Source organism: Ptychodera flava, chromosome 20 (assembly GCF_041260155.1).
Source record: "Ptychodera flava strain L36383 chromosome 20, AS_Pfla_20210202, whole genome shotgun sequence".
In the NCBI taxonomy this organism is placed as follows: domain Eukaryota; kingdom Metazoa; phylum Hemichordata; class Enteropneusta; family Ptychoderidae; genus Ptychodera; species Ptychodera flava.
The window spans coordinates 18,491,428-18,512,114 of record NC_091947.1 but is presented as its reverse complement, the minus strand read 5'-3'; the positions used below and the strand labels follow the sequence as shown (position 1 = coordinate 18,512,114).

General features: G+C 38.4%; 1 protein-coding gene across 2 annotated transcripts in view; it reads right to left on the bottom strand.

Annotated features, from left to right (window-relative positions):
• Positions 1-20,687, bottom strand: part of LOC139120219 (probable G-protein coupled receptor No18) — a 130,382-nt gene that overhangs the window by 64,729 nt on the left and 44,966 nt on the right. The window contains exon 1 of one of the 2 annotated variants that reach the window (XM_070684423.1): positions 13,419-13,582. The exons of the other annotated variant lie outside the window; for it this stretch is intronic. The gene's annotated coding sequence lies outside the window, so the exon portion shown is untranslated. Of the gene's footprint in view, positions 1-13,418; positions 13,583-20,687 lie in introns of those variants that run through there. 2 annotated transcript variants of the gene reach the window in all.

The window sequence follows — 20,687 nt, the reverse complement described above, 5'->3', positions numbered from 1 at the left end:
AGGTACACGTAGACAGTAGGAAAGACAGTTTGTTACGGAAAGAATTAAACGCGATCTCATTTTTCAGAAAAATCGTAAAAACGAAATTTCTAAAATGCTCGATGACAATAGAGTTTGAAAGCTTATCGATCTAATTTGTTTTATCTGTACTCATTATAGCCATGTAAGTCATATGATAATCCTATTTTCGGGAGAGAATCAGTCTCCGGGATGACATTAATTAAGTTCCATTGAAATTCAAATTAGCACGAAACCGTTTTTCAATACTCTATCAACATATATACCCACGCGGCAAAAAAGCGAAATAATAACAAGATGAATTGCAATTCTAAAATGCTTTGAAATCTATGCACTTGCCACGGCCGTGACCTATTTCACATGTTGTGGTAAAGCGTTAAAATAACTAATTGTGTGGTGTACAAAAGCGCCGCGGGCATTCAAGATGCAGACTGCACACCGAATGAGATAATATATCTCGCTTAAAGTAACCAATACATATTTCGTCGTGTGAAGGGACAATATCATGACAAGGCGTGATTTGGAATTGCTTGTTAATTTTCACTCCATGGGGCACTTCGGTCTCGCTGGCAGCACGGCTATATCCCTCCACTGGCCGCTCCTTGGGTATACAACGTTCCTGAGGGACATGTAGATTATATTGTGGTTTCAGGCGTATCTTGTTCAAAGCTTTCAACAACTAGTAGAGCGTCAGTCTACCGTTGTCCCAATAGGCATGTTATTTTATATAATCGAAATTTCATGCCGATTGTAACTTATTTTTTTACATCATAATTTCTTTATCAGTTGTAAAGTTTATTAACATCTTGAGAAGGTTTCCTGTGTTTTGGGTGTTTGTTAAATCCAAGCAGCATGATTAATGCCCCTATAACTCCGAATGTGTAATGAACAGATCTCAAAATATCCTCAGTTTTCTAAGAGTTTTATTCGAATAAGACTTATTTAATACTGAAAAAGTCTATAATACTGACATTAGTCGAAAGTGGCATGTAAATTCAAACATTTTAATGTCATTCTAGATTTCCCGCCATTTTCAAAAACTAATCACGTGACAGAGAAAATAAACATGACAAAAAAATGTTGACCATCATGTGTTGAGCATTCAAGTAAATGGCAGTATGTTTGTTTCTGTTATAATCACGCATGTAATATTGCATTTTTGTACTTTTCCCGAGGCGGCGCCATTTTATGAGTGCGGCACGCGTTTATTATTTAACCCCTTACAATGTGTAGGTATGGTCCAAATCAGCAAGCAGTGATACCTCTATGCCTGTCCTTCAGTTAGCACATTTACACTAACCAACTTTGGTTTGAAATTAAAATCATGACAATGCGTAAACTTCGCTGCTATTGGGGCTTCAAGGAATACTCCATTTAAGGTACTACACACATGTGTTCATCAAATGTGGTCAAGTATTAATGAAAGAACGTCCCAAATCTTGCCAATACCCTCAGAAATTATATCTTCCCGTTTAGTTGAGATCTGAATGTTTTATTTCCTATAGGTATTTCGCATTAGAGTGGTTGAATAAGCTGAGATCGTTCAGCTCGCGCAATACACTTCGCAAAAGTGTTTTCCGCTCAAAGAAGTCCAACGCGATTGCCCCAGTTTCCCCATGCAAAACGTGTCTACACGTGACAGCCACCCACAACGGGGACCCTTTTCAAATACTGTACATTTACTTGCTCCCAAGACGTGTGATGCTGGCGATGAAATACATGGGAAGTTCCCTGCGTGAACGTTCAATCTACTTACTAAGATAATGATGATGATGTCAGGGTTTTTTTCGATTGATGAATGGATAGTAACGATCTTACTGATTAAAGTCGATATTCAATTGTGACTTACAGTAAGTGAAATTACATTGAGACCTTTTCTCACTTAAATTTCAGATATAAATCAGTTTGATTAGGTGGTTTGGTTAGATAAGTTTACATAGTATTATGGTGATATAAAAAGTGACATAAAAACTATTGACTTTTGAGCCTTAAAGTAAACGACTTTCTTATCATAAGACAGTTCATCAAATTCGTGTAAAGTAACAACAAAGCGTACAGGCAGGTAACATTAAAGGGTTGTTTGCCGAAGTGAAATATTACGTACCCTGATATACATGTAATTATGTCTCGCATATTGCATACTTGCTATGCCTCATCTCTGATCTAAACAAACCATAAAATCGGCGACTGTTTAACCTTCCGATAGGGCAAGTAGATAGAAAATTTCACCTGTGCCCGATCAAACTTTCACCTTGCCCGACCAGACGGGCAAGCACATTTCCCACCCTTCTCTGTGCATTCTTACAGCCTATCGTATTTGCAGCGAAAGTTTATCTTCGCCGCAGAAACGTTTGTGCTGTTACGAGCAGCAAGTATCTCCAATCCAAAGTTATCGCTAATCACATACAACCAGTCATCTATGATAAGATAAATTGCTCATCTCTCCGAGCTGCGTTTCGTCTGGCCTCTAATCCCATCAAACCTTCTTCCGCAGATGGTGCCGTATATTACACACGAAATCCTCCGAATAACGCATTCATGTTATTTCGTCTCAATGTGACCTTGTTACGACAGTGACAGCACTACGATATGTCGCGCACAAATTTCCCTATAGGTTTCTAATAGGGTAAAGGCCCCTTTCTGTGTGAACGAATTAAGACATTGAACATAAATATTTTTGAAATGACAACTGGCACATAATGCACTGTAATCTTATTAAAGAGAAACAGATTGACAAAATTGATAAATAATCACTTCTTAATCTTTGAAAATCATATTAAAGCTTGATAACACAATTAATATGTATCGCACAATCTAATTATCCCCAAATCTTAATGAAGGCAATAGCTTTGTGAAAGCTGGAAAAAAAACGCGTAGAGCAAAACGATTAAATTGCATCAACTTAATAAGATTGATTTTTCCCCATGACAGGAAAGTTTGCTTTGTACTGGAATTTTGTATAGATGATAATTACAATCGCAATTACTGAAAATAGCAGTTAAGTAAAAATAAAGACAGGCGAGCGATATTACAGTGACGTGCCATCTAAAAGCATAGACGTTTCTGCTGCGCACGCGAGGGGGAGATTTCACTAAGACTGCTTCTCTTTCATTAAACTTCCAATCCCATCGTCCAGGACGAGTTAGAAGTCTTCTCGCAAACGTGATTTTTTTCTGGATTATTGTGTTTTCCAATCTCTTTTATCCGCCGAAATATTAAATTTTTGTCACGAACTGTACCGCGCAACTGTAATCTTAATTGGAAAAAGTAGAAAGACCTTAAACGTGAAGGAAAAAAGTTCCACATTTTCATTCTGCAATTTCAATCTAAGTGCAAATTCACAATCTATTACAGCTGGGGCAATATCTTCAATCCCGCCAAGACTTATTAACAGATCTCCGTGTACTTTAATAGGCAGGCGGTCGAAGAATGGAACCGAATGACGTGATTTACAAATGCCTAACACTTACAAACATGCTTTGGGTTACTTTAACAGACTTGAGAGTGAATTTGGCGCCAAACTAACAAAGTGCGTCCGATGTTTGAATTCCGAGTACAAATGAAGGACATGAAGGCAAGAGAAAGCTGGTCATTGGCTGTAGACCGGAATGGAAAACAGCGAATGATCAGTCATGCCGTGCTGACTGGGTAAAGTTTTGGGACTGTTCACACAGAGACAATCGGTGCGGGCTGAAACATAGCCCGTGTAACTGGCTTAAACCATAGACAGTAGGGGGAGACTACCGTCTATGCTTGAACTAGACCAGATAATTTTTGCTGTATTCAAATTCAGATAGGACACCATTTTGTAGATTACCTTTGATCATAAGGTCTATGCTTCGATCGTCTTTCCATGACCGCGGTCATAGCCATGATTGGTCAGCACCTGAGTGTATTGCTCATGGCCATGTTTATCTGCAATGGGTCAATACAGCAATGTGTAGCCCATGCCAAACGTGTACCCTGAAAATTCCCTCAAGCATGTGCCATTAAAAAAAAATCCCTCAAGCATGTGTCATTTTTTTAAAAAAAATCATACGTTGACCATGTGACTTCATGTAATCAACACGATACATACCATATTCTTTTGATTTATAGTCTATCAATGACAGTCTTTAGTCGAGTCACTTAAGAGCTCTATACTTACTGCTTCCTAAAAAGTTTGAACTAATCGTGTCAGTTGTTCGTCTGTATTTATTTTTTTATTTTATTTTTTTATTTATTAAGATTTATCCAACGTAGACCGTAAAAAGGATCTACGTAGGATTAGGTGACCAAAACAGATGCAAATACAAAGCCAGTTACCCATAACACACAACACGACGAGCAAAAGGAAAAGCTGACGTAAAATATACAACAATTTAAAGTAATATTAATTCAAAATTAATGGAAAAAAATAAAATTCAAGTTAATGTAGGTGTTACAGTACATTTTCTACAAAAGCAGCCTACTGTCCATGTACAAGTGTTTTGAGGATCAAATGAACTATGAAATTCGTTCCAATATTATATTTTATTGCCTGGTTAAATGCAAGAGTTGAATTAATGGTCCGTAATGCCCTTGGAAAATTGTTCGAATCCATAAAATTGGCTATGCGATTAAAAGCGAGGTGACGGTAAGAAGAGTGTTAACCCTTTGAGTGCTGTATTTTTCCCACCAAAATTTCAGTACAACATTGTACCAATTTTTATGAACTTTCCTGTAATTTTTCGGATAATTTTGGACCAAATGAAGACAACATTTGTTTGGCCACAGTTTTTTATCAAAATTTTGGCAAATATCTGACAAAAATTGACTTAGGTACATTTTATAAGGGTGACAAAAATTGACTTTGGCCAGTTGGCGCTCAAAGGGTTAAAGCGATTTAATCGCAGTGTATTTGAATCAGCACTGAGATTAGTGTTAATGTTAGAAGATGAAAACTAACAAAACTGTGTATTTTCATAGAATATATCCCCTAAAACTTGTGTTTTTAATGTGGTTGTGCTTTTAGCCATGTTCTTATAGTTTCATCACAACATTAAAACAACAAAAATACGTTTTCGAAAATATCGTCAACAATGGGGACAGATATTTCCTCTGCGCATTAATGATCCAGCTGTAGCATCCTGTGCTATAATATACCCCATTCAAATGTTTGCCGCAATATATTGGGGTACCTCTTATCATGTGACAGTCGAGAATGACGTTGATCTTCGATGTACGGACTAACTCGGACATTGACTGTTCATTTTGATCGACTCTCCCACGACTAACGTCTTCTAATTAGCTAGCGCTGTCGTGTGTCGGGAAACATGATACTTTCAGCGATATTTTAATTTCTCCTGTCTCGTTGTAGGACTTTGACAATCTGTCAGAAATCTTGATGCGGAAATACTGTTATGTGGATAGTGAGTATCAAATTCAAGATTTTGCGATACAGCGAATGGTATATCAGCCTGAGTACGTCCTGTACGATCTTCATGAAACACAGCACGGTTTGTGTTTCTCTATCCTTCCTGACAATAGAGATGAGGGACAGTCCCGGGTAAAAGTTCAAACATAGACATTAGGCAGCTCTACTGTCTACGGTTCAATCAATCAAACAAAGTATGCATATTGAGTGTTTTACCACAACATAGCTTGCAACTGCATTTAGTAGGTACTCCGAGATATCTCGTATCCTAACGCCATCTAAAGGTAGAGTTGTAAAAAGCAGTCGGACCATTTTGATAAGTCTACATGAAGTGCGTTTGGCACTCAATCGCGAAGTTTAGCAGTGCTCTAAGCATACCAAATATATGGTGATGAATTTGTGTTAACAGGAAACGTTATGTCAAATTACCTTGGGAGATTGTGTAAGGTTGACCAGCTAGTCAATACTAACAAGGCAAATGTAACATGCATGTACACTAGTCCCGGGCCTAGGGAAAAGCAAGTAGTCGTGATCCGAGCTGCTGACAACAAGGCCCCATGGACTGCTAAGGTAAATCCATTTCGTTGAACAAGAACACATCAAAGAAGATTTCCCTATGGCCCATCGTTCTGTAAAAGTAAGGTCAAATAGATGCAATCGTGCTGTGAAAACAAGGTCAAATAGACGCCTCTACCACCTTGTGGACAGGCTATCACGACTTGACGTTACCTTTACGTTGTTAACTGAGGAGATGTGGCATTTGAGGTCACTTCTCGACCTCTAACAGATTGGATATTCAGGCGATACCGTAGAGCATATCATAACATTTAAAAGCGCAAGATGTATACCCATTAAGACACATGAACACAAGCATACAATATATATTTCAATAAAAGAAAATGCTTTATCCGTCGAAATGTTGGTTGAAACGTTCACGTTTACCTTAACGATAATCAGACGATAAAATGTACGGCCCGATGATCGCTCATCGTTGAGCCGACTGCATGCAACCGCTCCTCGATGTGTACAAACACTCTACACTTCTAAAAAGTATATATATATATATATATATATATATATATATATATATATATATATATATATATATATATATATATATATATATATATATATATATATATATATATATATATATACTATATATCTATATCTATATCTATATATAGATATAGATATATAGATATATATCTACGTCTTGCTCGTATATGTATATATATATATATATATATATATATATATATATATATATATATATATATATATATATATATATATATATATATATATATATTAACCTAGTCATAACTCAGAGTTTAATGGATTTTACCGATCGGCTGATGACACGTAGAATTTAAGTGTCTCTCTGAATGTCGTTTGCGTTCCGGCGGACTATACCATACCAGATACTCTGGTATCTCGTATGGTAATAGTAAAGTATGGTAACTATGTGGTAAAGTATGGTAAGGTATATATGGTATAGTATGGTATCGCATTGTGGTATATTGCGTGATACTGCCGCCTACTGTCAAACGTCACACCCCTGAAAGATTGATCAGTCCAATGTGTAAGGGGTTACCTGGGATGAAATTGACTAGTACTAAGATTAAAGTATTACATCACAAGAAGGTAAAGTCACTCGAGGAGCCTGTTGCCGAAGGGGCGTTTGATTCATTGACAGAAAGGTTTTCTCTTTGCCTGGCAGGCAGAATCACTGCAGCACAGCGTAGTTACCCGCTCGCGGCGGCGTCGAGTATGCAGTTCGAGAAATGCGACGATGACCCCAACATTTCGTAAATATGAGAGTTAATTTTACCTAAAAAGTACCCGACTGGTTCTGTTCTGCTGGCTTTTATTGAATTCCGGGAAAAGTCGTGTTACCTTTTCCTTCTTATTTTGCATACCGAAAAAGCGAATAGTAACCTGAATCTGGTCTAGTTTGTGGAAGTGTGCGTGAAAGTCGTGATTTTGAAGGTATTTCAACTTGATGAATGTCCTTCTCTTATCTCTTTCTCAGTCGTATTCGGAATTCAGCACATTTTAACATCCATATATATTTCGGATTACGTAAAATCATCTATAAAGTCCACACTTCACTTATCGGTGACGTCACTGAGAAAACAAGTCCTCTCAAAATGTCTGGACAAATTGGGTTCAGTTTACGTGAGACGTCTGCGGGCGATGTTCTCGTGACAGGAAAGAGCTATTATTTAAATCAGTCCTTACACGTATATCCAGTAGACAATGAACCGCACGTACACTTCCCACTAAAATTACTTTTCTCCCTTTCCTTTACATACCCGTAATTCGACCAATATATTTACTAAAAGGCAGCTGTCTGTTCTTGCCCAAAAGGTAAATTGCGACATACAAAAAACTACACTTTCATCTCTGTTTTCGTCAGTCAAGCCATTGTGGAAGGGTTCGTACGTGAGGTTATCGTATATCCACAAAATTCATCAGCCCTCTTAGCCTTGGTGTTTTGCTTTTAAATATAGTCAGTCTGTTTTTTTTAATCAACAGTCAAACCTTTCTACTTTTGACGGCGTCATCGTCAACAGTTTGAAATTACTTTTTTTTGTGCACAATCAAAAATTGAATTTTCGGCGTGAAAGCTAGGGTCGCCTGTCAGTGTTGGTTTCTCCTGATTAGAGTTTTTCGAAAGATTAATAGAGTGGGCCGACAACGGCTCGAAATAACTTAAGACCCGTTGATATTCTCGAAATGCCTTCTGCTTATATGTCTGTCGCAAATGGGTAGTTCACTCTAATTTTTTTCCATCTCATGTATTTGTCTGTTTGAATTATTATTCTTGCTGTCAGCACCTGCTCCCGGTAATACTTGAGAAAGACGGGAGGTTGATACGGGCTCCGGTTTGTTTCCGGATTCGAGTCGGTAAATGATTATTTTCAATCTCAAGATGGGCAGATGAAGAAAAGGGTGCGACTTAAGAAGCTATGTCTCATCTTCAAATTTGGAGACTGGCCGGAAAAGAGGATTGCCGTTTGATTTGACAGGCACTAGTAAACATTGCCAAGAACCTCATCCCCCTCTCGAAATCGCACTTCTATCCCGAAAGTATTGGTTATCCGATGACTTCGCGCACCAGCGTCCCATTGTATTATCTACGTGATGCATCTGGTGCTGAAGACACAGTATTGACTATACGCTTCGCTGCTAATTAACTAATGCGTTTTGCAGCCCCCCTTGGAATGACGTACAATGTACTTCTGCAACAGCCTGCGCTGACGTTAACGAATACGTTACCAAGAAGGAACTTTTTTGTCATGCAAATTAGGTGAAGTCCAGAAGTTGCGGGGGGAATTACATCAAGCCTTTTGTGAAGACGATTATTTGCGGTACCAACTGAAAACTGAACGCGATATAATGCTTACTAATCTTACTGACACGAAGAGTAAGAACCGCCCCTTGAATAATTCAACTTAAAAAATTAGCCTTCGTACACTAATAAAGTGATTAAACTTTCACTTGTGAGGAAAATCCAATCAAACAGACAAGTTAATCCGACGATGCCTAATGCATCTGGCATATTCTTTCCATCGCGGAACTGAGCCTGTCAAGTTGATGCGTACGATCCATTACGAATGTAAAGTTGCGCGTCGGACAGATTGTGGGGGAGTGTATTAGAAGCAAATGCTTGCCTTTTTTCACTATGTCTTAATGTACTATGTCAGTTTCTCTTTTGAAAGGCGGGTTATTGCAACGGTGCGCTTCGATAAGGTTCCGAGCTAGAGATTAGATCTTTTGTCGAGCTGACTGCCATGTAACAAAGAGATGGTAGTTATTCACAAGGGTCTCATTTTGGCTCGCACCGTTGTTCAGTCGCGTTACATATACACAACGTCGTGTTTTGTTTTCCTCATGTAGGAAGACACCTTTCTTGCAAGGCGTCCGAAACAAAAGACCGCATCTACAAGGTGCATGCGAAGCGATTATAAATGGCAATTCGTGTGTCTGCATATGAACGTACCAAGTTATTTTCTAACTGATATTCGGTTCGCTAAATATTGTTGTCGTGCCCAGAAGACTACAAGCATCACTCTACTATGTCCTGCTCAATCTAACTTACAATTGAGCGCAAACACTCAGTAAATGAGATATCGAAGTCATCGACCAAGGTTGACCGTTGCATAATTTATTAAATAGTATAAGAATACGTAATTTCTATGTTTATAAAAATTCGTAGACTGGCGTGAACTTTACACGATCTTTTTTAGTTCGAGGAAATGTCCCGGGGAAAAATAACAGGACAGTAACTTTTTCCTCTGCCATTTTAATCAAACTTTTTGAAATTCCTACTAAAGAAAACCCGTGATAACCATGTCATTGTAATTGACAATCTGGCCGAATAACGAAGACAATTTAGATGGCAAATTGCAAAAAAAAAATAACTTGCTGTTTTTATGTGAGTGATAATTCGACGAAGCTGCCACAAGAACACTTCGGGGAGCGATAAAACAAATGTGACAGTCATACAAAGAGACAGCGTCGATTCGGAAACTTTGGCGTGCAGGCCAAAGTAATTGTTTCCAACTCTTAAAAGACGAGAAATCAAGTTTTCGAGAACTCACGATCATGGAGGACTATCATCTAAGTCTAGATTCAGAATTAACATAGACAAAACGGAGATGAAAACTATAAGAAAAGTGCAAGAAGTATCATTGGCTTAAGATGGACTGATCTACCAGTTTAAATGTTTTGGATGTTTTTATTCGGATACGACTGTCAAAAAACTTTATTTTCCAATCTTTTTGGTATGGTAGATTAAAGGCATACAGTCACCTGTAATCTAGTTATGCCCATATATGGTCAAAGGGGCGTTCCCTGGTATTCAAAATGTCCATATGAGGGCGCCTTTTTTAAAAAGCGGCCCCCCGCTTAAAATCTGTGGTTGGTTAGATTTTTCTCTTTCCATGGTAACTGTGGCAAAATTGGAACAGGTGACTGTATACCTTTAAACATTTTACGGTAACTTTACATAACTTGAGCCACTTGGAATTCCTACAATGTACCTGATAGCAATGATCCGGATTACGTTATTCAGAATAAAGACAGACTTGGATGTGATTTTGTGACAAATGACCTCGGAGAAAATTCAAAGAAATATATTTTTCGGGAAGGGTATATATAAATAAAGTGTTATAGTGATGTCAATTTTTAGTTTGAACAGAGAGCGCCGGGACTTTTGTAGATTCCATGTAAAGCCTGCATGTTTCAGGCATGTTTGTCATACATCTATTACAGATCACTCAATATTAAGAGACGTCATGTCAAACACTTTTTAATCTTCTCATTGTCTGAGCCTTTGATATTGACAGTTGTTTTTCAGCATACCATAGTAGCTTGGAATCTACATCGGACCCTGCCCTGCCGGGGAAGGCGGTAATTCTGCCATTCATATTTCGTAAAATTGTAACGCAATATTTTTTTTGAAAGCCAAACGTGAGGCAGAATAAGGAGTAATAAACAAAAAAGAGCCGGTGTACAAACATTTGCTCAGTCTCTTTGACGCAAACATTGTTATTTTGGTAAATACATTTATGGCGGGCGCCCCATCGGCGACACGTTATCTAACTTGAGGTAGTATGCGATACGACTGTGAAAGACTTAAACTTTTGCTCAAACTTTCCTCAATGATACTTTTATCAATTCCTTTACAAAATCAAGAATAAAAATAGGGGGTCACCGTGCAAAGTTTGGTACTAGAGAAACAAATTACCTAACATTTATCAATATTTGAAATTCAAAATTGCCGCCGTCCTGGTGTTAACCATATGGGGAAATATAAATTTTTTGATCTTCGAAAAACTAAGACGATGAATATTTTTCTTACTCTAAGAGTTTTAAAAATGAGCTCCTCCAATTGGTAGATCAGAACAGTCTTGGAAATAAGATAGTCCGAATATCTGTCCCCGAGGCGCATTCTAACTTTTTACTAATGAAAGCGAATGCCAAGTCTATATAGTATTCACTTGGATCTTGCACAAAATACTTACACAGCGTCAAATTACATCTCTCTGAGATTTAAAAGGCAGCCAACTTTGTAAACGTAATGTAACTTGACTTGATATGAATCAGAACTTTAATTTAAATGTGTCACTGACAGGGAATAATGTAAGATAGTAGAATCGACAGTAGAAATATTCAGGAGTAGATATTACCAACTTTAAGAAACTTTGCCCTCCCAGTTGGAGAAGAGTTTTCTGTTGGTAATGTACAGGATATGGAAACGAATATTGCTCCCTAAACAAAGTTAGCGCACATCAAGTGAAAATCACTTAAAGGTATACTATCACCTGTTCCAATTTTTCCACAGCTACCATGGAAAGAGAAAATCTAACCAATCACAGATTTTAAGCGGGTGGCCGCTTTTTAAAACAGTGCCCTCATATGGGCATTTTGAACACCAAGGAACGCCCCTTTGACCATATATGGGCATATTTAGATTACAGGTGACTGTATACCTTTAATTTAACTAACTTGGCCAGATTCCTTAGTGTTGGGATAATGTTTCTGAGTGTCGTGGTGCAATGAGGCGCTACTTTCCAAAATACGAATGGACCTGGGAATCCTCAGGAAACGAATAGAAGGCCGAGGCTGATACACCTATCACGTTGCATATACATTTCGTCCACGCGTTGTTGTAGCCAATTTGGTAGATTCGCAAAGTGGTCGTATTTAGAGATGCATGTCGTGAAAACCTCCGCAATTGCCAAACCCGATCACGACCTTCATTTCTACAAAGTGAGTAATCCCGACCATACAAATATGACATATATGATGGACATCATTCACACAGGCGAATATGAGAAAGCCAGTAGAATTCTAAATTAGGATAAAATCGTTAAAAAGTCCTGAATGTACTTCAGTCACTTTAACAAAGCCGCTCTTCCATCTGTAAATGCTGTCATGATCCGATGGTTTCAAGCTAAATTCAGGAGAAGAGGGGTATACATTCACATCTATGGGTAAACCGTGTATGCAGCATTTTAATTTATCAATTAGCATGGAATGGCGCTCACATTTCACAGCTTTCCGACGCCCAGAGAAGTGTAGCAGCGCACTGGTTTGCATAGTAACCGATGACGTCAAGGCCTCCACTCCGAGTTTTGAAGCTTTGCCATATAACAGGTTTCATTTTTCTCTGTCTCTCTTTCGTGCAAAAAGGAAATGACAGATGTGTGTATTTAAGTCCTCACTGAAAGACCGTTAACAAAACCTGCCATAGAGGCGTGTTTCACATCTTTGCAAAGCCCTATTAGCTGGAATCGTTTGTTGAATTACAAATCTTTCAGAAGACAAAATGTCTATACGTGCCTGATTTCAAATATCTTTAAAAATAATGACAGACGTACTTTCGAAATAAATGGTTGAAATGACTTATACGTGTGTTTATTACTGACTAGCCGACTAACGAAAGCGCTCATGAATGGCTGCTTAAGGAAAACGCTCTCCAAATATAAAATGCTTTTATCGATAAAAAAACAAATATAAAGAGCTCCAATACATTGGTAATAATCTACCCAAGTGTTCGGAGAAATTAGATTGGAAATTCTAAACGTCTGGAGAGCATATTTGGTTTCATTATTGGTAGCATCATTAGGCTAATCTTGTGGTCTGCTCGGCGAGCGATACGTGTCATATTCAATTGGATTACATTTCCGAAAATCTGAACAATTAGTATTTTACTATTGTTCCCGTGTTTCTCTGCAGAAGCCCGTTACGATTGTGTTTACTTGGAATGCTGTTGTTTGAGGGAACTGCGGGGGCTTTGAATGACACTTATCCGAGAAGAAAGTTTTAGAGATTTGTAAACTAATGTGTAACCTGGTATGATATAGTGTGCTACTGTAAGACTGGTGAAACCAACTGTTCTAGCAATGATTACATTCATCGTATGGTTTTCCGGCACGCTGCTGCTTGCCATTTTCTCACATGGAACGATAAGAATAACGCGAACACTCACCAGTGGTGGGCAGTAAGCTTTTTTCACGCAGGCGACGGCCAGAGTACCGTGGTTGACTTCTTCGTCGGAGTCCCCGGATTGCGGTGTTTCAAGGGTAGATACAGTGGCGGTGTTATCATCATCATGCCCGTGTCAATGCCATGGCTCAACTGCCACCGAATTCCAAAAGCGAAAGCTCTCCTTTGAATTAAGTATAAAATTCAGCGCATGCGCAGCGATGTGGCCATCAACAAACCGACTTTTTTACTTCCATGGATCATATCTATATATACTGTCTAGTCAAACCTGGAAGGTATACAGCATCGACATGGTACAGAGTATATACCAGTTTCTAAATATTGCAATGGACAACATCCGAATATGACATCACGAACTCCTCATCTAATAAGACTCCCGATAACTTAATATCCTCTCAAGTTTGCGAAAATGTACTCTTCCAGATCTTAAATGCAAATGTGGATAATTAGAAAAAATGCGCGGGGGATATCTCAAAGGAAGACTGTTACCAATACTACCTGAATATACTCTCTGGAATGTTCAAGAGTAAAACTTTCCTCTTGTTTCTTGGCTTCATCCTCGTTATTCTTAAAGGAGACTACTCGGTCTAACGATGGTCCATGATCTCGTGAAGAGATGATCGCTAACATATAGGCAAATGTGACAGAGCGATCGAAAAATTGCTGCTTGTTGCTACAGCAGATTTTAGAAAGCCCCTCTGGGTGACATCGTTCTTTCACAAAGGAAAAGGAAAAGAAATCGAGTGTTTCTAGCTGAACCGTGACGGCCATTCAAAATCAATAATTATGCATATTTGCCGTCTCTAGTGGTACTTATTAGCAATCTTGTATTCCAGACTTTCGATCGGTGGCATTAGTTAAAAACCTGTGTGATTCTACGTCAAAAGTAATAAATGGGGAAATTCTAAGCAATTGTCTCAATATCTCTTCTTTAAAAGAGTGACGTAAATGACCAAATCAGCTCAGAAACGATATGTGATGTCCTCAGGTGTTGTTTTATAGAAGTAGAGATTTGTGATAGTTACTGATATGTTTCCCAACTGATCAGCGAGAGGTACTTGTCGAGTAGATGTTGAACGTTAATTGGTCCCAATCGGGTTTGCATTATTGCAGTTTTGTTTTTCGTGAGATGCGAATTTAAAAGTATTATTAGAAGTATTAGTCACGCTAATTATAATAATGGACCCTGTTTGTTATTCAGAAACGAACATCTTGGTAAGTCGCGTAATTGGCCTCTTACGTATGTTGCGGGACAATCGGCTTTTGTAAGCATTAGAACTTGTCGGATTCGCTTGCTCTTCGCTAAAGGGGTTACAGATGTCATGAGTGAGTGAATTGTCTGATCAAGTAATTGATTGATCAAAAATCAGCCTAGTCAAGAATCACTGAATAAGTAATTTACATCTAAGACGACATATGTTTTACCTCCTTTCGCGAAATATTGTAAGGACTCTGACGCTTTCAGATTGTTATATATTGGAGGATGAGATTGCCATATATGGAGCTGGTTCTTTCAAACCATTGCTGGGCACGTGATGCACTTGTAGTTGGATGTTTAACACATAGGGGTAAGTTTTTTACTTGGTATCTTTGGATTAAATCCATCGTGGCTTTAAGACTTAGATTAAAAACACGTATATGGAGAGTTAATTATTGAACAACTTCACAGGGTTCTAAAAGTGGTATCATTTGTCAGCATTCCATCAATTCTACTTCCACGATTTCCGTTGCTCCTCTGAGATCCATAACTGTCACTCGGCATTCTGGAACTCGGCTTTACGTGTAATATAAACGATGTTGAAGCAATGGTGGCATTCTATGATTTCAGTAAAACATTTTTTCGTTAAATTGAATTTCCGCACGTCTTCATTCTTTCACAAACGAACACAGATTTTTAAATTAGAACTCACTGATTGTAAGTCAGAGAGGTGACGTTAGCGTCGGCCAAGGCGACGCCGCGCCGACCTCGAAAGCGGCCGCAATCGAAAAAGAAAAACCAACGTCACGCTGCAGGGAACACCGGTCGTTTGGTATCCAGTTGCTTGGGGTGTTCAGTTGCTTCGAAAAACCTGGGAGGCTCCCCTGAGTAAACTGGAGAGTTTTCACAAGTTTGGCGTCAAGGCGACGCCGAAGCGTCCGCTATCGAAGAACAACCAACGTCAAACGGCAGGGAATATTGGCCGTGTGGGATCCAGTTGCTTGGGGTGTCCAGTTGGTTCGAAAAGACCTTGAAGGCTCCCCTAAGCAAACTCGATTGTTTTCACAAGATTGGGTCCATTGTTATTCAGGTTCATCTCAAACATCTCTGGGTTTGGGGCCATGGACTAGACTGGTCCTGATGGACTATTTCAACGGTCCTCATCTGATAGTCTTTCAACTTGAATTGTAATGTAGTACTTCTAATAATGGCTTTCTTTTGCTTCTTTTGTCTGAATTTAACAACCAACAATACTACTGTACTTTGTGCCTATTTTTCTGATGATATTAAGAGCATGCTATCGAGAACGCAAAATAATAGCCAGGGAATGGGCGAAAAGGCAGGAAGCACAGCTTGACACATTGTAAGAATGGGTCAAGTCAGTCAGGAGGTTAGGCCGTATTGGTCGACTTAAATCAAATATTTGCTGAAGATCCAATTGTGTTTTTAAAGATCCTGATGCTTTTAAGTAACTGACTGAAATCCATTACAGATAGTACATGTTGTTGTCCCAGCCGATAAAGCTGCTAACAACACTGTATTTGTCTGTAAGAGAATATTTTGAACATTTCAAGTTGATCAATTATGTATACTACTTTAGTATCATGAGATTAAGCAGTAATATTGCAGCCCAAAAACTGTTGATTCTGACTTGAACAGTTCAGATAAACCTCTTGATATTTTGAAGCTTTTCTCCGTTTGCTCTTTAGTCTTTATATTGCACATCCTAGCGCGACATAGCACAAACCTTACTCCAACTGATAAATACGATACCTTGAGTGTCTTAAGACATGTTTTGAAACAGACACAAAATCTTATCAAGGTGATTCTTCAATATTGTGCATATCTGTGGTAAGAAAGTGGAAGATGAAAGTTAAAATGCATGAATGGGGAAATGTGAATTTTGCCATGTGTTTTATCAGCAGACGACAGTCAGATGCCATTTCTATTGCGACAGCGCAGATACGCCCCTGATAAAACAGCGTTTGATACCCTGGAGACAGAATGGTTTGTAGCTCGTAATCAGAAGTCAAACAAAATGAAAGATATCTTCGATAATCATGAAACATATCCTCTGCCACTTGTCGTCAAATTAAAGTAGAAAAAGCCCCGGGGACAGATTTTTCTGACTCTCAAAGTCTCGTAATTCCTTGCTCATCTACAGTTTGTGGGGATTCATTTTTAAGCTTGTTGGAGAGAAAATCAAGTTTTTCAGCATCAGCGGCTGCGAAAATCGTAAAATTAATTTTTTATATCACCACAGAAAATGGCGGCCATTTTAAATTTCTAATATATCGTTAAAATTCTGGTAACAATTTGCTTTTCTCATTGAAAAATGTATATTTGTGTCGTGACCCCCGTATTTTTATTCCTATTCGTGAATTGAACGATAGCTTTAATTTTCCTTGAGTTTGAAAGTTTCAATTGCGAGGCTGTATTACCTTGAGAAGCCACGTTTGACATCTTTTCGTGCGTTACCCAGGTGAGTAACAAACGAAATATTGATTCTTCAATAGCTAGCGCGTGACTGCTCCGTAACATTCTCCATTCACCCTTATATTTGCTAATGACAAAAATGATTAGCGACCCATCAGTTCTAACGTTAAAAGAAACAAGTTCTGTGGGAAGGCATCAGTCGATTCAAATTGGCTTGATATACGCTCTCTGGGTTTGTTTTTCGTGACAAGTCCAGGAAAATCGTCTGCGTAGTTTTAAAGTTATGGAGACCCTTGCCTGGAACACCCTTCTCGAAGATGTATGCGAGTGAGTCGATACAGAGATAGCATGATACATCACATCACATACATCACATAATGTTGTTATCTGTGGTCTTCGTAAGTGACACAATCAATAAGATTAGTGGATAGTTGTAGTGTTATAGGACTGACCCTGGAAATATCTAAAGCAGAAAACTGTTCGAATAATATGACGAAATCATCGATCGTTCGTCCGAAAGTGTTTCCAACGATATTTTTCTGTTGAAATATGATAAAGAGCGTTTTGCATAATTGACTTTAGGTTCCTTTCTTTTCTCAGTTCATTTTTATTCTCTCCTCGTTTATCAATGGCACTCTTGAAGAACAGCTAATACCATACCGCAAGCCTTCAATTGACAGAATGTTGTACCACATTGCAGACGTAGTACGGGCCCAGGATTCTGCAGTCCTGCCCAAATGCTTGTCGGGCTACTGCTACGATGAAGGCAGTTTGTCTTCAAGTAACCCCTGATACAAACGGGAACATTTACGGCGGTGACAGGGAAAATTGCTATTCCAGATGTCTGTGAAGACTGATATCTTGCCCAGGCGATGTATTATCTTTGTGCGTACACCCGTGTCATGTACATTTTTTAAAATTGCATGCAATAATGGGACAATATTGTACCATTAACTCCCCTGACCCTCATTTTTGTATTCGTTTCTGCGGTCGCGCTGAAAGCATCGCTAGGGTCTTGCAGATGGTTTTCCCTTTTGAACACATTTCCATATTACCCCCTTTCACACAAATTAGCATTCTATGGGAACAGCTGCAAATAGCACTTTACTGATGTCCGCGATAAATAATTGAGTGCTTCCGACGGATCTGCGGATGTGGCCAAAGGTATGATGATTACAAATTTACCATCCGATTGTTCTGCTGCCCATAATAGCAAAGTCACGATTGTTAAGAGGCAGCGATGTATGTCAAATTATTATGAACGATATAAATGCCCCATGATAGGGTATTGATGTTCAGGTAAATGTGACAGGTAAAGGTAAATAACAACGTGAAGTGAGGGCCCGCACAGACACACCCAAAGTCCGAATGTAATTTCAAAAAATAGCAGCTTATTTCTTGCCCCTTGCAACTCATTAGTGTTATTAGCACACTGTTAGTACGTTTTGAAGTTCAAAAAAAATATGTATGTATGTATGTATGTATGTATGTATGTATGTATGTATGTATGTATGTATGTATGTATGTATGTATGTATGTATGCATGTATGTGTATATATGTATATATATATATCTATATATATATATATATATATATATATATATATATATATATATATATATATATATATATATAATATATATATATATATAAAGTATACATATGTCCTCGTGAGAAAATACAGTGCTCGATGGGGCAAGTAGAGCGTTATGAATAATGCACCAATAACTTCAAGTACAAAGTAATAATAACTGTTACTTAAGTTTCATGTATCCTGCAATCGTCAGACAAAAGTGAAAGGAATCATAGCTTACACTCGCATTTATGTAGTTGGAGCGTACCATTCTATTTGTGCGTTATATTAACATTTGATAAATAACATTTATTTTGGTGGAGACATTTTGAAACCAACTCAGAGCGTTTGATTAACAGCGTAGATTTGTCAGCATTGATAATGTGTATAGCTTTTCTGATATACGAAGACAACATCGCTTGCTCATGTTAGAGTAATTCGATACTTTGTCAATAATTGACCAAGACATGTCAAAGACCTGGTTCTTGTCTTTTAAAGAACAGACTAACTTAGCAAGTTTATCCATCCTTTCAGCAATATCGATATATAGCTGAAAGGATAGATACACTTGCTGAACGTCAGACCTTTTATTACATGGAAAGACCACAAAGATAACTCCGTGGTACAAATTTCTCAGCGTAGAAGAGAAATTGAGGAAGAGCAATGGCTAAGGTTGACGTCTACAGGAACACATAAACTTGGCGTACAAATCATACGTTACTAATGCCCTCTACTTCCTATTGGCATATTTTCCATCCAAGTCGTCGTTGTACACCTTGTGTGCACTTATGATGACTTATAGTGCTGCAAAATACATTTCGAAATATAATACTTTAAAGCTGATGTTGACGACGACGGCCAATCGAGAAAGTGGCTCTAGAGGGGTTTTTCTGTCAGTTTTTGAAATGACTTTTTTCCTCCTTTCTTTTCTTACGAGTGGTAAACACGAGTCTTGTTGTTTCCAATGGTCTCTCTCCAGTCTATTTCCATCGACATGTACATGTATATGACGCACGTAAGCACAGAAATCATGCCTGGGGGAGCCAATTACGAACTACCGCTTTTAGGATAAATCCGTTGTTTTAAAGGAGAAGTACGTTTCACCAGGTAGTGAGAGGAAAGAAAATCACGCGCGCATTGATGTGGCTGCTTTGTCACAAGCTTCGCGAAATGCTTTCTAATAATGATATATATTTACAATAATCTGATAACCTTGATGATTGATTTGGGTTTAATGAAAACAGCGATCAACAAGGTGTTTGTTGCTGATGATCATCATCTCCTGTGACCGGAAAGCTACATCTATTTCTGGAAAGGGGTTCGTCTGATAAAACGGCTGCACCAAAACACAAGAGAAAAACAAAAGCTCACGTGTGCCATGACGTAGTCAATAAGTTCCATTATTGCTTTGCCAGGTTGACTGCTCACGTAAAAAGATGACACCTACTGTAAATCTTTGTACTATTGGAAAGACGAGGGGTAGATTTCCATGTGGCCAAACACTCTGCTCTTCCTAAGTCGCCTTTATCCTAAAGGACATTGAGCGATCGAATCGTCCGTCAAATCGATTTTGTAAATCATACCGACACACTGGGCATAACGATTTCGCGCCGAGGCTAATCGATGCTTACATAGGGTGTTACAAAAAAGTCCGTCCCCAAGGTTTGGTGTGGGGTAGGAGTGTCTTGGTCTAAGATAACAAGTTTATTATTTCTGTGATTTATTTTATTTCAATACGTTTGACTATGATATGTATTGCCAAAAAAGATTTATACTCCCAACCTTTGGTGTCTTTGTCTTATGTTAGCAATAATTTTGTAACGATTTCTTTTTCTCCTTCGCCGGGGCATATATTTGTCCTTTTGACAATCTTACCCGAAGTTTTATCACTATGTTGTCTATTATCTGGTGCGCTTCATTGCCAAATACGCCCAAGCAAGCGAGGGTATATTACTAATCTGTGGACGCTGTCACCAGATTATCACCGGATTAACTTTGGCAAAGCCAACAACGAACGCACCAGCAAGGTATTCAGGTATTCTGT